We start from the raw sequence: 19,063 nt of genomic DNA on the forward strand, positions 1-19,063 counted from the left end.
GACCGATTACACTTAAACTCGGTTTTATGAATATTAGATCGCTTCATACGAAAGCAGTTCTCGTTAATGACCTTATCACGGAACATAATCTAAATGTTTGCGGTCTTTGCGAGACCTGGTTAAAACCTAATGAACTGCTACCGCTTAACGACGCCTCACCCCCAAATTTTGTGAGCTCGCATGTGGCGCGTCCTCGAAAAAAGGGTGGGGGTCGCCCTCATCTCAAATTCTGATCTTAGATTTAGGCCTCGCCTATTTAAATTCACGTATTTAAAACATTTGAAGTTCTCATTGTGCGATCGGCTGCTTTACCGTCATTCTATCTTGCTGTTATTTACCGTCCACCTGGGGAATGAATGAATTTTCAGAATTTGTGGCTGATCTAGTGACAAATGCAGATAATATAGTTATCATGGGTGATTTCAACATCCACATGAATTCACCGTCAGAACCACTGACTTCGGCATTTCAGACTTTAATCGATACGTTTGGTTTTACGCAAGCCGTACAGGCAGCAACGCATAAGAATGGCAATACCTTAGACCTGGTATTATCCCGGGGACTAGCAACATCAAATATAGCAGTACTGCCATACACTAATGTTTTGTCTGATCATTTCTTAATAAAATTTGAAATTTTAGTTCCTTGTCAAAGACAAGAGAGCAATCAGAATTATAGCAGCTGTAATTTTAACTCCATGACTGCAACTGCGCTATCTGAGTTACTGTCGCCGGCAATCGCCATGTTTCCCGCATACAGCGGCTCTATTGATAATCTTACAAATGAATTCAATGCGACATTATTAAAAGCCATCGACTCTGTGGCGCAGCTACGTCTGAAAACTCGCCGTAGATGGCCAACTCCGTGGTTCACAGATGAAACACGTACGCTTAAGCAATTATGTAGAAAGCATGAGCGCAGATGGCGTTTAACCAAACTTGAGGTTTTCCATCAGGCATGGAAGGACAGCCTCCTGAGATATAAAGATGTGCTTATTGTTGGAAATGATATACTTTTTATCATTGGATTCTATGTATCTACTTTTGTGTGCAAGACTCTCCGCAGTATGTGACCATCTAGCCTTGTGAAAATGATTTGGGGGCATATGGCCGGCTAATGACTGGAGTCATTAGCCGCGCTATACAATAAGCCCCATAGTTAGCTAGACATGTTCAGATCATGAGATTGTCATGGGATGGCTGAAGCAGACAGAGGTCTCATTTAAGTTGAAGTCATGAGTACGACACCGGGATGTATTCCCAGGGCCACTAAAGACTACGTTTTTGTTAAGCTAATAGTCATGAGACGTCCATACTGCTCCGTCCACGAGAGTTTGTTCTGTGGTAATGAGATATAACTATGGAATGTATTTCCTGCCTGTGAACCTACCCGATCATGTACACTTGCCCAATTGTTTCTTTCTCAATAAAAAGCTCGGCAAAACTCAGAGCAGAGCGCGAATCTCAGCCACACTTGCTGTGTCTGGGATGCGCCCTTCTGCGCAGGAGAAAACGCTAAGCCAAGAAAGACCTACCGTCTCCGAGATTGATTTCAGATAAATGTTGTCAACCCAACATTTTTGGGGGCTCGTCCGGGATTTCCTGAAAATCTGCTCGCTCATCCGAAGAGTGTTGAAGACGCCGAATCCGTGCACGGCAGAGGTCACAGGACGCCTGAAGGAAAGCCCTGGGGAACAATGTTCATCCACCAGGCCGGCGTCCGGTTCAGCACCTCTCGGCAGCGAGGATTGACGGAAACTTCAAAAGAAATCTCTCAGAGACTCGGTGAGACCTCTTTGTTGGCTGCGTGGTTGGGGTATTTTAGTCCCCAGAAAAAGGGTACCTGGGTAAGGACGGCGGAGTCCTTGTTGTGAATTCCAAGTGATAGGAATTCGGTCTACAGATGGAACTTGTAGACGGAAATACACCTCGTTGTGTTAAGAAAATTCCGCGGTGTGAATGTGTGTGAATGGTAGCACGTATCACTCGCTATTGTGCTGCATGTAACATGGTGGGAAGAAATGGCAAATTTCTGTGGAATTCCTCACCAGAAAACTGGTCAAAGCAGGAATTACCACAGAAAGTTGTTATTGCACTAAAGAAACATTCCATCTTTAGAAATCCCTATGATTTAAATGTTGAACTAAATTGATTACATTGGGGGCCCGTCAAAGTGTTACTGACAATGTATCAGGGGATGAGAAGTATACGTTAAATAAGTTACCAAACTTGAGGCCGCAAGTATGATTGTCAGACAATGAAGCTATAGTGCGTAGGCTTAGGCGTGGCTCAAGAAGAGGAGCCTGAGGCAGAAGCTCCTTCTGCTCCTATGCAAAACATGCATCTAATTTAAAAGACCTGAACCCCCCCCCCCCATATAATAGCAAAATATATTATGGTCAGTCAATAAGAACTCCTACCAAACAAGAAGCATGACCAAGGCTGTTAAATTTCCCCAAAGTATAAATGACGCTGATGTATGCGAATGATACAGTTGTCAAACCTTATTGAAAGGCCAGTAATGTGAGAAAAAATAAATAAAAATAGTAAAACCAAAACATCAAATAGAGGAAGACGTTTGCACAGCATTGTTTGTTGATGTTGTTTGTGCACTGTGTTTTGTTGTGGGCCTTTGTGTTGTCCTTGTGTTCTCTGTGTGTTTATGTGTGTCTATGTGTTAAAATTTTGAAATTGGCTAAAACAGTGTGTAAGGAAAGTTACTAGACTGGGGTCTATTCGATTTGCACTGCAAGAAAAAATAAAATAAAAAAGGAGACATTGAAACTGGAAAATGCATTTTTTGGAGAAATTGGTGTAAAAACAGGCGAAAAAGATGAATAAATATTTAGGAGATGCAACAGAATGATGTTCGAGCAGAATTGAATCAGTTGAAACATGTAGAACTTAGAGGTGAAATATGAATTTTGTAAAATTTTGCAGAAATTTTAATCAATCTTTTATTGGCCAAGTTTGAGCATGCCATAGCATTACAAAGAAGTAATAATTTAACGTGAAAATATGAATTTCTTAATTTTGCAATTTCGGGAATGTTTAAAAACGTTCCCAGTGTGATTTAAATGGGCTGAATGATGTGAATTTCAAACTGGGACAATGTAAAGGTGAAATGTAGAATTTGCCTGTAAGAATGAGTGGAAGGAAAATTGCCCTAAATCTGCAAATTTTTTGGAAATGAAAAGCTTATGGAATTAATTCAATGCAAGCATCTCTTGAGTGAATTTTTGGAATATGTCAAAATCGGAATGAGTGGGTTGTTTTACCAAGAACCTTGAGATAGGACAGATTCAAATGAGGACTGTGAATTAAAAATGATGTAGTATGACTGTGTGGACAGCTTGAAGAGAGCTTGAGGAGAGTGAGAACAGTGCATGCGTGCGTGCCTGTGTGTGTGTGCGCGTGTGTGAGATGCAAATGAGCAGGAATGAATAACAAGATACAGCTTGACTGGTTGACGTTGTTGGAGTCTACTATGTGAAAAGTAGTAGAACAACTTTGAAGAAAGAATGATTTTGAGCATATTTAATGCTAAGAAAAGAAAATAGGCCTTATTTCACAGTGGTTGACTGATTATCATGAATTGAATGGCTCGTTTTAGGCTTTCATCTAAAAGTCAAGTCAAGTTTATTTGTATAGCCCTAAATCACAAACAGTCTCAAAGGGCTTCAAGTAGACAAAAGTTCAAGTTTTCGTCTACAATGATGATAATTGCTTTTGAAACAAAGGAAGTGTAAGGATGAGATTCCTTTCTCCTCATGCAGCATTTAGGCCAGAGAGGAAGTGAAGTCAAGTAACAGAAGTTAGGATGGGTAAAAACCAGAAGTAAACTATCTTGGTTTACTCTCAGCGAAAGGGAGAGCAGGTAACAGGTTATATTAGACACACCACGACCTGCCACGAAGAACAACTGATGTTTTTTTTTTGTCATTACAGCTGAGCTTGGGCTCCATGCTATGCTGAAATTGCTAAGCCACTAACAGGAGTGGCTCATGGACAGCCGTTAGCAGTCAAAGATACATTCGCGTGGACACCAAAAGTAGAAGAAGGATTGACAAGATTGAAAATGATATTAGTTCAAACAACAAAGGGTGTGATAATGGATAAGGTGCTATTGACGATGTCAATAACAAAACTGTTTTGCCAAAATGACTTTTAAGGCAACGCCTGTTGTGTCACTTATGTGACAAAAGGGGGGAGATGAGTTATTAGTTACCTATTAGTTACCTTTGGTTTAGATTCTTGAAAAAAAATTTTTTTTTTAAGCATGTCCTGTTTGTGTGAAACATGATCCACACAGGAACCTAAAAGAAACTCTATATGAAAATTCGAAGATTCGAATAGTGGAGCCTAACAGGAACATGGAAAAAGTGAACAGCTGAGAAATGGCCTTCGATGTACTGGCAGTGAATTATAAATTCAGGACAGTTCAGTAATATCTGTAAAGTGAGCATAACACCATTAATACTGAGGTCAAAATAGAGATGATACTAGGCAAAATTTGGAAACTAGATCAGAAATTGAAGGCTCAAATCAGGAAAGGTGGAAAGGTAATAGAGAGAATGGCATAAAATCAAAGTTAGGAAAACAAAAGATAGATAGTGGCCTGAAAATAGGAGGAGTTTCTGGAAATTACAGTATAATTGAGAGAAATAACAGTTAAGACTTGCAATTTAAGTTTAGGGTAATCTGTCAATTTAAAATGGTTCAAATGAGGTCCATCACAATACATCCGAGCGCTCATGAAGGAAAGGCGCTGTTCTTCTCAGGTAGATTAGATTATTGATAATAGTAGAATTTGAAGTTTGATTAACAGAAGGCACTATGGAATTTATGTCAAATTGGAAGATGATATTTAAGTTTGGTATCCCAGTCTGTTTTTTCAGTATCCATCAGTGACTCTGAAACTCGATCCCGAGACTCCACCGACAGCTGAGAACATCAAGAAAAATGGTGCATGGCTCTAAGGCACCTTTGACCTTTGCAAGAGCAAAGAAGGACTATATTTGTGCTTGGGGGGAGCACAACGCCCTGGAGGAGAACGACATCCTCGGAGGCGGAGTACAAAGAGTGAAGGAGCTCACAAGATGAGAATGGACTCAGTTGAAAATGGACTCATCCAAGAGTGAGGGATGAGTTGACTCTGAGACTACAACCAAAGATAACAACCTGACAATGAGGTGCGGCGAAAGACACACAAGACCTGAAAGATGCACCAAGCTGCTGAGACGTTATCAAACTTGGTGGAGCTTGGGTCAGAGTGGATGGAAGCTTGCTTGGGCACTGAGTTTGACACAACTGAGGAGTCTTGCTAAAAGATAAACAAATAAGGAACAAATTGTGTAGTGTTACGAAGAAAGAAAAAGTATCATAGTCAGAGGATAAATTTGGATGAAACAGGCTAAAATTGTAAGAGATAAGAGTAGAATCACATTTAGCCCATCCAGCTTAACAATTAGACATTTAGTCATTAACAGTTCGGAGAAGGAAAAATAGGGCATTAGGATCTACTAGGATGCAGTCAAAAGGTGATTAGATTATTCAATGGAGGTAATTAATAAAGTAGAAGTTAATCACACCTCATAGGGAAATTCTGGTGTCAAAACAAAAAGTTTGATAAGATCAAGGAATAACAGCCATGAAAACTTTTGACAGTTAAGAATAACACTGCATGAGACTCACACCAAGTGACAGTGAACGCGATGACAAATTGTCACGTCTCGTCCCCAACTGCTCCACTATGTGTCTGTTGTCTTGGTTTCTGTCTGTGTGCTCGCCCCTCCCCTCCTGTGTGCCCATGATTAGTGTGATTGTTCCCACCTGCCTCTCGTTACCTGTCTTGTATAAAAGTCCTGTCTGCCCCTCTCTCCCTGTCGGATCATTGGTTTTGGTCATTGGTTTTGGTTTTGGTTTTGGTTGCTGTCGTTCGGTGTTGTCGTCCTGTCTTGGTGCCGTCATGTCCTGCTGTCTTCTTGTTCCACGTCCCGGTCAGTCAGTCAAGTTATTGTTTAAGTCATGTCAGTTTACCGAGTCTGTATTTTGAGTTGCTTCAATAAACCCTGGTCCAAGCTGCACTTGGTCGTCCTGCTCCATGCTCCACCCGACCGTGACACAAATGTGATAGGACTCGGAAAACAAATGCCTTAACATGGCAAAGTGAAAATAATGTAGTGGAGTAGACTGTTGGAGGAAGACTTTTGAGTATCTTTACCCAGGTGCTCGATCAGAACGATGGATTAGGACAAGATTATTTAAGGACCTACTGAGGCTGCTTCTTTCCCCATGCTCACCCATGAACATGCTCAGCAGTACAAATGACTGAATTTTTAGGCATTTAATTGGCAATTTTACAGTAAAGGTCCGGTACGAATGTACGAAATATTCACTTGGGAAGGACATCCAGAAATGAAGGGTTTACCGTTAATATTCGCTGATTGCCTGTTCACTTACACATACTAAATTTGTTTGTTGTTGTATGAGTGATAGATGCAAATGGATTGGCGCTTGTGTGGTTACGAATATGTGTGTGTGTGTGTGTGTTGAGGGCAGTATGAAAGGCCAAAGTATTTTGTAGTTGGTATGAAAGGGTCACAGTTGAGGGTAAGATTCCTCTCACCTGAGACAGGAACACCCAAGTGTGATGACTAACAGCCGATGGTTAATCAAAGGCACCATGAACAACAAAAATAGTTCATGGAGAAGGCCGAATTCAGCAACACGGATGGACAAGACAGGACTGATATCGAACACTAGGACGATGGACATATGACATGACGAACCTGAACTCACCCGACAAGGTGACAGACTATGTAGATGACAACCATACATATGGAACTTAAGCTTGCTTGTGGCAAGTGCGAGCTTGGCTTTGTTTCTGTGTGTCACTTGACTTATTGCAGCGTCAACCGACAGCCAAGGAGCAGATTGCTGGTTGTTTTATAACTTGTATTACTTTTGCAGGTTGTCGATTGCAGTCTTGGAAAGTTTATGTTGAATTCACGTGAAAATGTTAACCCTAACCCTTTTGATTTTTATGATGATTGATGATTTTCAGGACGGAATCCCCGTGCGCCATGATTCATTGTGTGTCTATTTTCATTTAGTAGATACTCGATGCCTGTGTAGTTTTGTGAGCACAAGTGTCCGTTGTTGGTATTGCCGAGTGTGAGGTGCACAGTCAATTTTCAGGAACTTGGGGATGACGATCCTGGATGACTGCAAGGTTCGACAGGACTGGCTGCAAGACGTGATGATGTGGTAGGACGTTTGCCGGTTCCTTTTTAAATGCCTAATGACACATTGGGCGAATGTGTTAAAGGGGGGTGGAGTTACGTTTGAGTGCGTAAGTAGATACATATAAAATTTAATTGTGACATTCAATGCTTTTTTGGATTCACTTGTTTTGGAGGCTTTAACAGGACGTGCCAGAATTCAACAGGCAGCAGTCACAGGAGAAATCGTGCGAGACTGACAGCACGATGAGAAATAAGGAAGATAATTCATAACTCCTGGGGGGAGTGTTGTTGTTTGTTTGTTTGTTTGTTTTAGGTTCACGCGGGCCTCTGGATCGTAGGAGTAGATGCAGGGACGCTTGGAGGTTCTATTGAACAACGACCACCAATCATCCCCGTGCCCCAAACAACCACAAAGGAGAAGAATTGTTTGCTGACGACTGGTTATGGAGATGTCGATTACTAGGGAACTCCTGAACGCTGACCGGGGCCTGGGAAGAGACTCTGAGGACGGTGAAGTGGACATAAAGATCTTGGATGGACAGCAGGGCCTGGGCAGTGATCCCAGAGCAATTCATCGACAGACACATACATATGCAAGGGGGGCAAAACTAAGAGCATTTCAACTTTGCAGTATGCTGTGATATTGTGTCAATATTATGTCCTTCATTACTTTATCAAACGACCACATGCGGCATTATTTTAATTAGTCACATGACTAAAAGGTTGACATCAGCATCTGCTGTCCAGAATATCATGTTGGCCCAGTGTGAACAAGATGAGTGGGACCGCCTTGCGTAAATCGCCTACCTGTCTATTTTTCTTGACGATCCAGAACAAAATACATTCCATTATAACGAACATAGCCAAAGCCGGATGAAGGGCTGTAGTTCTGATAAACTCTGGAATGTAAACTTTCATGCTTTTTGATGGTACTATACTATATTGTGTAAGCATATACTCATTTATACACATATGTAGTTATTAGTTGATGTTTTGTTTTCCCATGAATTCCAATGTTAAAAACAGGAGGGAATGTTGGAAATGATATACTTTTTATCATTGGATTCTATGTATCTACTTTTGTGTGCAAGACTCTCCGCAGTATGTGACCATCTAGCCTTGTGAAAATGATTTGGGGGCATATGGCCGGCTAATGACTGGAGTCATTAGCCGCGCTATACAATAAGCCCCATAGTTAGCTAGACATGTTCAGATCATGAGATTGTCATGGGATGGCTGAAGCAGACAGAGGTCTCATTTAAGTTGAAGTCATGAGTACGACACCGGGATGTATTCCCAGGGCCACTAAAGACTACGTTTTTGTTAAGCTAATAGTCATGAGACGTCCATACTGCTCCGTCCACGAGAGTTTGTTCTGTGGTAATGAGATATAACTATGGAATGTATTTCCTGCCTGTGAACCTACCCGATCATGTACACTTGCCCAATTGTTTCTTTCTCAATAAAAAGCTCGGCAAAACTCAGAGCAGAGCGCGAATCTCAGCCACACTTGCTGTGTCTGGGATGCGCCCTTCTGCGCAGGAGAAAACGCTAAGCCAAGAAAGACATACCGTCTCCGAGATTGATTTCAGATAAATGTTGTCAACCCAACACTTATCTTAGCAAAAACTCGTTATTTTTCGCAAGTCATTAATCTTAATAAAAACAATCCTAAATACCTATTTGATACAGTGGCAAAGCTAACTCTACGCCAGCCAACCCCTGACAGCTCCTTCCAATCAGCTGACGAGTTTATGAAATTTTTTGCTCAAAAGATTGAGTCCATTAGGGACGAGATCAAGAATACCATTCCAATTGCTCCGCCGGTTACTAGCGCTGGGGATCATGCCATAACCCTCTCAAATTTTAAAAGCGTGTCCCTTGAAAGGCTTACACAATTGGTTAGTGCGGCTAAACAAACAACATGTTTACTCGACCCGCTTCCAGCCAAACTACTTAAAGAATTATTTCCAATTTTAGGACCGTCCGTCTTAAATATAATCAATCTGTCTGTCTCCTCTGGGATAGTGCCAACAGCCTTTAAAACCGCTATTATTAAACCGTTACTTAAGCGAGCAAATCTTGACCCGGACTGTCTCAGTAATTATAGGCCAGTTTCAAACCTCCCATTCATAGCAAAACTTCTTGAAAAAGTAGTAGCGCAGCAGCTTATTGATTACATGGTCGCTAATAATCGATATGACTCTTTACAGTCTGGTTTTAGAGCTAATCATTCCACAGAGACAGCACTTGCTAAAGTGACTAATGATCTCCTCATAGCTATGGATTCAAATACGTCGTCTGTATTGTTACTACTCGATCTTAGTGCTGCCTTTGACACTGTAGACTTCGATATTTTATTAGGGCGTCTTAAAAGTTGTGTTGGTATCTCAGGGTCAACACGAGGCTGGTTCTATTCCTATCTATCAGACAGGACGCACCGAGTGGTCCATGGCAATACGTCCTCTGAGCTCTATAATGTTACGTGTGGTGTCCCACAAGGATCGGTACTCGGACCGATTTTATTTAATATTTATATGATTCCTCTTGGGGACATAATACGTAAATATAATATTAGTTTTCAATGCTACGCGGATGACACCCAATTATATATGCCGTTATCGATGACAGAGCCGCGGGACTGTTGTAATCTCGAGGCGTGCCTTGCGGAGATCAAGCAATGGATGTCTCTCAACTTCCTTCGTCTTAACCCAGATAAAACTGAGATGTTGATAATTGGTCCTACTCGTTATCAACACTTATTTAAGGAAACCACTATAACTATAGATAACCGTACTATCACTCAGAGTGATACTGTAACTAATCTCGGGGTAATATTTGACCAAACGCTCTCCTTTCGTAATATTGCTAAGATTCGTCCGATCCTCTCGACCGGGGATGCGGAAACTATTATACATGCGTTCATCACGTCGCGCCTGGACTACTGTAATGTATAATTCTCTGGTCTTCCTAAGTCCCTCACCAAAAGTCTACAGTTAGTACAAAATGCTGCTGCGAGGCTGCTCTCACGGACAAGAAAATTTGATCACATTACCCCAATATTAGCCAACTTACATTGGCTCCCGGTCCGTTTAAGACGTGACTTCAAGGTTCTTTTACTAAACTATAAATCACTGCATGGCTTAGCGCTTTCATATCTCGTCGACCTAGTCGTTCCTTATGTTCCGTCTCGTAACCTTCGTTCGCAAAACGCTAATCTTTTAGTTACACCGAGGGCCAAGAAGATGTCTGCAGGTTCTAGAGCATTCTCTATTCGGGCTCCAGAGCTTTGGAATGCCCTACCAATGGATATTAGAACTGCTACCTCAGTAGAACCATTTAAGACACGTTTAAAGACACATTTCTATGAGATGGCCTTTAACTAACTTGTAGTGGCCGATTCGGCGGGAGTTTGTTTTTGTTCTCTCTGCCCACCCCCCTCCCTGGCTGGGGAGGGGGTTAGGTGGCGCAAAAGCTGATAGCGGCTAGCTCAGGTATGGGCAAACTACGGCTCGCGGGCCACATCCGGCCCGCGGGACCGTTTAATCCGGCCCGCCAACCCTAAATAAATTGTATTATCCATCCATCCATCTTCTTCCGCTTATCCGGGGTCGGGTCGCGGGGGCAACAGCTTCAGGAGGGACTCCCAGACTTCCCTCTCCCCAGCCACTTCATCCAGCTCATCCCGGGGGATCCCAAGGCGTTCCCAGGCCAGCTGAGAGACATAGTCTCTCCAGCGCGTCCTGGGTCGTCCCCGGGGTCTCCTACCGGTGGGACATGCCCGGAACACCTCCCCAGGGAGGCGTCCAGGAGGCATCCTGATAAGATGCCCGAGCCACCTCATCTGGCTCCTCTCAACGTGGAGGAGTAGCGACTCTACTCCGAGTCTCTCCCGGATGACCGAGCTTCTCACCCTATCTCTAAGGGAGAGCCCGGACATCCTGCGGAGAAAACTCATTTCGGCCGCTTGTATCCGAGATCTCGTTCTTTCGGTCACGACCCATACGTAGCTCGTGACCATAGGTGAGGGTAGGAGCGTAAATCGACCGGTAAATTGAGAGCTTTGCCTTTTGGCTCAGCTCTCTCTTCACCACAACGGACCGGTACAGGGTCCGCATTACTGCCGACGCTGCACCGATCCGCCTGTCGATCTCACGCTCCATCCTCCCCTCACTCGTGAACAAGACTCCAAGATACTTGAACTCCTCCACTTGGGGCAGGATCTCATCCCCGATCCGGAGAGGGCATTCCACCCTTTTCCGATCGAGGACCATGGACTCGGATTTGGAGGTGCTGACCCTCATCCCGACCGCTTCACACTCGGCTGCGAACCGTTCCAGCGAGAGCTGGAGATCACGGCCTGAAGAAGCCAACAGCACCACGTCATCTGCAAAAAGCAGAGACGCGATGCTGAGGTCCCCAAACCGGACCCCCTCAACGCCTCGGCTGCGCCTAGAAATTCTGTCCATAAAAATTATGAACAGAATCGGTGACAAAGGGCAGCCTTGGCGGAGTCCAACCCTCACTGGGAACGAATCCGACTTACTGCCGGAAATGCGGACCAGACTCTGGCATTGGTGATACAGGGACCGAACCGCCCTTATCAGTTGGCTCGGCACCCCGTACTTCCGAAGCACCCTCCACAGAACCTCCCGAGGGACACGGTCGAACGCCTTCTCCAAGTCCACAAAACACATGTGGACTGGTTGGGCAAACTCCCATGCACCCTCGAGGATCCTGCCGAGGGTGTAGAGCTGGTCCACTGTTCCACGGCCAGGACGAAAGCCACACTGCTCCTCCTGAATCCGAGGTTCGACCTCCCGACGGACCCTCCTCTCCAGCACCCCTGAATAGACCTTACCAGGGAGGCTGAGGAGTGTGATTCCCCTGTAATTGGAACACACCCTCCGGTCCCCCTTCTTAAAGAGGGGAACCACCACCCCAGTCTGCCAATCCAGAGGCACTGTCCCCGATGTCCATGCAACGTTGTAGAGGCGTGTCAGCCATGACAGCCCCACAACATCCAGAGCCTTTAAGAACTCCGGGCGGATCTCATCCAGCCCCGGGGCCTTGCCACCGAGGAGTTTTTTAACTACCTCAGTGACTTCGACCCCAGAGATTGGAGAATCCGCCTCAGAGTCTCTAGGCCCTGCTTCCTCAATGGAAGGCGTGTAGGTGGAATTGAGGAGGTCTTCGAAGTATTCTCCCCACCGACTCACGACGTCCCGAGTCGAGGTCAGCAGCACGCCATCCCCACTGTAAACAGTGTTGACGTTGCACTGCTTCCCCCTCCTGAGACGCCGGATGGTGGACCAGAATTTCCTCGAAGCCGTCCGAAAGTCATTCTCCATGGCCTCACCGAACTCCTCCCACGCCCGGGTTTTTGCCTCAGCAACCGCCGAAGCCGCGTTCCGCTTGGCCATCCGGTACCTGTCAGCTGCCTCCGGAGTCCCGCAGGCCAAAACGGCCCGATAGGACTTCTTCTTCAGCTTGACGGCATCCCTTACCGCCGGTGTCCACCAGCGGGTTCGGGGGTTGCCGCCACGACAGGCACCAACGACCTTACGGCCACAGCTCCGATCGGCCGCCTCAACAATGGAGGCGCGGAACATGGTCCACTCAGACTCAATGTCCCCCGCCTCCCCCGGGACGTGGGAAAAGCTCTGCCGGAGGTGGGAGTTGAAGCTCTTCCTGACAGGAGATTCTGCCAGACGTTCCCAGCAGACCCTCACAGAGCGTTTGGGTCTGCCAGGTCGGACCGGCATCTTCCCCCACCATCGGAGCCAACCCACCACCAGGTGGTGATCAGTTGACAGCTCCGCCCCTCTCTTCACCCGAGTGTCCAAAACATGCGGCCGCAAATCCGATGACACGACTACAAAGTCGATCATCGAACTGCGGCCTAGGGTGTCCTGGTGCCAAGTGCACACATGGACACCCTTATGTTTGAACATGGTGTTCATTATTGAAAATCCGTGTCGAGCACAGAAGTCCAACAATAGAACACCGCTCGGGTTCAGATCAGGGGGGCCGTTCCTCCCAATCACGCCCTTCCAGGTCTCACTGTCATTGCCCACGTGAGCATTGAAGTCACCCAGTAGAACGATAGAGTCCCCAGAAGGAGCGCTCTCCAGCACTTCCTCCAGGGACCCCAAGAAGGGTGGGTACTCTGAGCTGCTGTTTGGTGCATAGACACAAACAACAGTCAGGACCCGTCCCCCCACCCGAAGGCGGAGGGAGGCTACCCTCTCGTTCACCGGGGTGAACCCCAATGTGCAGGCGCCCAGCCGGGGGGCAATAAGTATACCCACACCTGCTCGACGCCTCTCACCGTGGGCAACTCCAGAGTGGAAGAGAGTCCAGCCCCTCTCGAGAGGGCTTGTACCGGAACCCAAACTGTGTGTGGAGGCTAGTCCGACTATATCTAGTCGGAATCTTTCTGCCTCGCACACCAGCTCGGGCTCCTTTCCAGCCAGAGAGGTGACATTCCATGTCCCAAGAGCCAGCTTCTGCAGCCGGGGATCAGACCGCCAAGGTCCCCGCCTTTGGCTGCCGCCCAGCTCACATTGCACCCGACCCCTTCGGCCCCTCCCACAGGTGGTGAGCCCGTGGGAATAAATTGTATTATTAAACTTTTTTTTCGGTCATTTTGCCTGCAATGACTGCGTTTACCCAGTAGATGGGGAACCACTCGCCTGCGCATTTACTACCGGAAGCCGTGTCAGAAAGCTCGGTGCACACTCACAAGTGCGTGTACGTACACAGTAGTACGGAAATGGCACCTTCGCGCTCTATTTGTAGCAGTGCCGAATTTAGAGCGTGGGCTGTGACGACAGCATTCTTGTAATTTGCGCGCCGAGTTTTCGGATACAGTTTTACGCTAAAGCCACCCACAAACCTTCCCCTGGAATCCTTCCATTAAAATGAGTCGCCCACGGAAAAGCAAGGTGGACACTGAGTGCCGAGTGTTTAAAAAGAGTGGCCAATTTGGCTCGACGTACGCGAGGTGACGTTCAGCCACATGAACATCAACATCAAATGAACACTGAAAATGAAGGAGAGGCTTTCAAGTTTGTTGTAAAAAAATGCATTTTGAATATGATCTGTACAAATAGCAGGGATTGAAACTAGCGACCATTCTCATTTTCAAACAATGCAGGATGCTCAAGGACATTGATGCACCACCTGTTTGTGACTAATCTTAACCTTTAAAGTTCTTAAGGCTTACTTTAAGGAAGTGTTTTCCGTTTCCTCACTTCTGTTACCAGGTGTTTGTGAGTTAAAACTCTGCTCTGATTTTCAGATACCCCTCACCGTGTTGCCGGTTTGATTACTTTATTTGGATGTATGCTTTCACCGATTCTTCAAGATGATATATTTGGTCAGAATGTTTGCCGTTTGATGTGATCTCATAAGATAAACATACATCTTTCATTAATCTGACCTGCAGGCACTGAAGTTATGGAGACTGTTATTCATAATAACAGTGTCATATTTTATGAGAATCACTGATAGCAGTTTTTTAGGGATGTTTTTTTTAATGCTGTTAATAAATGCATTTGTTTTCAAAAAACTTTTTTTGAATATCCATGCTTTACTACCTACTAAAGGCCAAAACCTTTTATGCAATGACCTTTACAGGTCGTTTATATTACTTCACACAAACACTACATCCATCTGCTCCTGGTTCGGCTCCCCGGTCAAAATTTAGAACCCAATTCGGCCCGCAAGTCAAAAAGTTTGCCCACCCCTGGGCTAGCTGGATTCTTCGGGACCAATTCAAGATGAGGAAACTGCAGCTCAACCTCCTTGAGGACACTGCCAGGACAATCGAGGGCACCTCCGACATCCATTTTTTCATTGATTTTCATATTATGTATTACTTGTGCCCTCTCTGCATCCATTACAACCTGGTGATCCTGAAAGGGGGATCCTTCCATCTGTGGTCCCTTCTCAAGGTTTCTCATTTTCCCCTGGTAGGGGTTTTTGAGTTTTTCCCTTGCCCTTTTGGGAGCTTAAGATCAGGGGATGCTTTGAGAATAATTGTCAATTTTTGACTATGTGAAGCCCTTTGAGACTGTTTGTGATTTAGGGCTATACAAATAAACTTGACTTGACTTGACTTAAAATTACAAATTGTCTTCACTTTTAAAAATACATATTTTTAATATTTGACCAGTTTTTACTAGTCTGATTTGAAAACTGGTTATTTGTCAGTTTGTTTTGTCGCTTATTCTTTATATAATATGAGTTGTACATACATTGATTTGGGTTGACAGTCATAGTGGCCCTCCGAAAGAAACTAAGACTACAATGTGGCCCGCGGAAAAAACGAGTTCGACACGGTATCCAGAGCTTTGGAATGCCCTACTGATAGATATATGAACTGCTACCTCAGTAGAAACATTCAAGGCACGATTAAAGAAAAAATGTTATGCCATGGCCTTTAATTAACCTGTCTGGATTTCTTGTCGACCAATCACTATCAAGGCTCATTGCCGCTGTTGCGATCCCTGGATGGCAGTGTTTTTTTCCCATGTGCGCGTCAGCTAGCCTCAGTGTAGCACATTGCTCAGAGGTTTTTGCAGCGCAAACCAGCACAAACGAACGGTACCGTTTTGGGTTCATATGGAGCAGATGGGGGGCTGGGTGAACTCTGGATGACCTATAAAATAATCTCTCATAACTAAAAATATGTTGCAGCACAAACTAAACGTTTTACGGCACAATCCAGCACAAACGAAGCACAAACAAAACAGACTATTTTCCTTAAATTTTGCGTGGGGTGGGGGACCAGCTTCACGCAGGTGCCAGACAGTCATGGAAAGAAAAGCCGCTGAATGGCATGCACCACCGTCAAATTGAAGAAGTGGCTGACATCAAGAAAACATATCAGTGGCTGGAAAAACTTGGACTGAAGGTCAGTGCAGAGGCACTATTCATGGCAGCACAAAAACCTGCCCTAAAAACACAGAAATGGTGCAGCATATCACAGCAGGGTGAATGCACGTGGCAAGGCATAAATGGAGCGGCATAGCGAGGTAGCACAATTAGTGTACCGGAACATCAACAACAGAGGTCCCAGAATCAAGATTGCAGATACCTCCAAAAGTAGTTGAGAACAACCAGGCCAAGATCCTGTGAGACTTACAGATCCAAACTGACAAACTGGTGATAGTCAACCAGCCTGATATAGAGGTGGATAATAAACATGAGAGGACAGCAGTCATGTTAGATGCAATAATACAGAATGACAGCAACATACCCCCCCCCCCAAAAAAGGGACACTAAAATCTGGAGAAATGTAAAGGGCTGAACAACTGGAGAAAGTGTGGAGGGTAAAGGCAACAGTAGTGTCACTTGGCATCCAGGAGCAGTTACCCCAAAACTGGATTAAGTGTTCCAGCAGATGGTAGAGAACCTAAGCTTGAAGGCACTAGTCTAGGTGGGCAAAGAAACTACTTTTTGCACACACACATTACCCTTCATTAGCATGACCCAAGGCTGATTTAGAGTTATTGATGAGATACTCTATGTTCATTTCCAGGATTGTGAGGGGGTAGTGAAGAGGGCTCTTTCATTTGCTACATTCTTACATCCTCTGTGAATACAATTATTCCCTCAAGGTTGAATATTAATTGACAAAGGACGTGAATATGAACTAGAGTGGCCAATGTGTGCCCTCACCAACATTTCAGACTTGCTGATGACAAATCACCAAAACGTTTTTAAAATTCATGCGACTTGCACACATGTACACATACACATACATATAAAAAGAGTTACATCAAGAACAGTTCTCAAAACTCCAGCAAAAGGATGTGGTGAGGGACAAAGAAACCAAGACAAAGAGAAAAAACAGGCTAAAACATCATCAACAAGGCTTAATCTAGGGTTAGAGTGTCCTGTCTTACCCCTGAAAATCACTAATGGAAAGGATTCAGGTATGTGAGATTTACATTACTATTGTTCAGAAATCCATCATCTATACTCCTTATTGTGTGCAGGGTTGAAGGGAACTAATACAACAATCACAGCACAAAGTATATATTACAACGGAATAACCACAACATTTAGCTCCATTCTTTTTCTGTGTGCAGCTGCTGCGTGTATTTTTGCTGTACCTGCTGGCTGTCCACTGGTGCCTGGCTATGCCACCACAGAGCCAATGTATTGATGAATCAATCTGTACATACAGCTTGCATGATTACAGCAGCCAGTTGGTCAATATGCCCAGTGACATCAATGAGCGCAGTATTGCCCCCTGGAATTATGTGTGAGTACTTGTCTCAGCCTGAAAGATTAGACTGATTTTTAACACTTGTCAACATTTTTTTTTTTTTTTTAAATCAGAGATGCAAGTAAAGTTTTCTAGATGAAAAGTGTATGTGTTGATTCCGAATATGCTCTCATTATTTCTCTAGCACATCAGGCTTTCGTTGTTGTCGTCGTCATCAATCATCATCATAACAGTAATCCATTCATTTTCAACATTGCTTATCCTGTTCAGGGTCGATAATATATAATGCTGTATTTGGTAATATTTATTAAGGGTTAAAAACAGCAACATGTTTTTTACCTGAAATGTTATTACTATACATTAAATTATAACGCATGGTAAAATCCGTATTGCACAAGCGCTTACAGGTCCTAAACAAAAATTAGAATATTTCAAAAATCTGATGTGCTAGGAAAAAGTAAAAACATCTTTAAATCAGCATCAAAAATACATTGAAAGCCATTAAAGGCACAAAGACATCCCTGATTAAAATTTGTACATGAATGCTCATTACGTATTTCTGGTTTTACTCTGATCCCTATACATAGTAAAAACATTGATGTGAACCGGGTACCTCAAGTGATCCATGAAGCCAGTTGCCACACAAGCCACTCCTGCAGAGGGCTGGACAATGCTTTTGGTCTTGAGACCATACCAATAGCCCTGTGGATGCCCGTCCTCAAGAAGAACCCCAGCTGTTTACCAACGGCAAGTTACTCCTTAGAGTTTGAACTAATCACTATAGCATGTATATGTGCTATCGCCAGGCAAAGCTAAGCAGGGCATGTGGTACCATTGTCATCTGATGGCATTGCTGATTGTGATGCATGTGTCTGTTGAGAGGATTCATGTAAGGGTTGTGATTTAATTATAGTGAATTTATATTCATTTAAAAGTTTCAATAGACACTGACAATATAAATTACTGTATATCCTTAGTTATTTTCTCACATTTAGACTATCCTACCTGGTGTCAAAGAAATAAAAGCCTCACTCAAATGAATCTCTTTTTTCATTGCAATCTGATTACGCAATGTGTCATGGCGAACGTGCTGTCAAGCGTTTAATATACTGATTTGATCTTTTTTTTAAATCATGTAATCAATAGTGGGTAATGAACCATCATTTTGAAAAATGTTTTAACAATCAGTACAGTATTTCATCAAGTTGGTCAAAAAAAGACAGAGAAAAAGAGTGAGTGAGTGAGTGAGTGAGTGAGTGAGTGAGTGAGTGAGTGAGTGAGTGAGTGAGTGAGTGAGTGAGTGAGTGAGTGAGTGAGTGAGTGAGTGAGTGAGTGAGTGAGTGAGTGAGTGGGGAGCGAGACACAGAGAGGGTGAGAGCTTAAGAGAGAGACAGAGGAGAGAGATGCATACATACACACAGTGGAAGACCTGCAAATAGCAAACATCTGTGTACACTTGGTGCCGATTACACACATGGATAAAATTATTGGTACCCCTCAGATAATTAAAGTAAAAACCCAAGTGGTCACAAAAATAACTTAAATCATACAAAATAAATCATTATTGATGATAATTA

The 19,063-nt window shown here is 44.1% G+C and overlaps 1 protein-coding gene and 1 long non-coding RNA gene across 3 annotated transcripts in view; one reads left to right on the forward strand and one right to left on the reverse strand.

The window, feature by feature from the left end:
• The window catches only part of LOC125994535 (DNA topoisomerase 3-beta-1), a 136,692-nt gene that overhangs the window by 111,049 nt on the left and 6,580 nt on the right, over positions 1-19,063 (reverse strand). The window lies entirely within an intron of this gene.
• LOC137840159 (uncharacterized) lies at positions 588-8,814 on the forward strand. Of its 2 annotated transcripts, none has more exons than XR_011086633.1 (2): positions 588-1,784; positions 3,948-8,814. It is a non-coding gene; the product is annotated as an uncharacterized lncRNA (long non-coding RNA). The 2 variants fall into 2 exon arrangements; XR_011086634.1 differs by lacking the exon at positions 588-1,784 and adding an exon at positions 2,294-3,876.

Source organism: Syngnathus scovelli, chromosome 3 (assembly GCF_024217435.2).
Source record: "Syngnathus scovelli strain Florida chromosome 3, RoL_Ssco_1.2, whole genome shotgun sequence".
NCBI classification, from domain to species: domain Eukaryota; kingdom Metazoa; phylum Chordata; class Actinopteri; order Syngnathiformes; family Syngnathidae; genus Syngnathus; species Syngnathus scovelli.